Source organism: Penaeus monodon, chromosome 22, assembly GCF_015228065.2.
Source record: "Penaeus monodon isolate SGIC_2016 chromosome 22, NSTDA_Pmon_1, whole genome shotgun sequence".
Lineage (NCBI taxonomy): Eukaryota > Metazoa > Arthropoda > Malacostraca > Decapoda > Penaeidae > Penaeus > Penaeus monodon.
The window spans coordinates 1,841,545-1,841,858 of record NC_051407.1 but is presented as its reverse complement, the minus strand read 5'-3'; the positions used below and the strand labels follow the sequence as shown (position 1 = coordinate 1,841,858).

At 53.2% G+C, this 314-nt stretch overlaps 1 protein-coding gene across 1 annotated transcript in view; it reads right to left on the bottom strand.

Annotated features, from left to right (window-relative positions):
* Positions 1–314, bottom strand: part of LOC119586816 (GTPase-activating protein CdGAPr-like) — a gene marked incomplete in the record, with an annotated part of 278,029 nt that overhangs the window by 227,243 nt on the left and 50,472 nt on the right.

Here is a 314-nt window from a genome sequence, read left to right as displayed (position 1 = left end):
CAGCCGAGACAGAAAATAAGACTTGGAGAGACCTAGAACCCAGAAAAAAGGGAAAACAATCACTCGAACAGCACAGCAAGGAGGAACGGAAATCAACAGACGAGAGAATCCTCGCAGGAAGGCAGCGACGCCAACGGAGGGAAACCAAAACAGAGAGGCAACGGCGAGGCAACAGACGTGCAACGAACCACAACACAGAGCACGTGTGTTTACGTCCGCCGTCACGACCTGCCTTGTACACTGACTTACGACCTCATTACCACAACATGACGAGGATGGAGGGGTGGGGGGGATGGTGGGGAAGGATGATGATG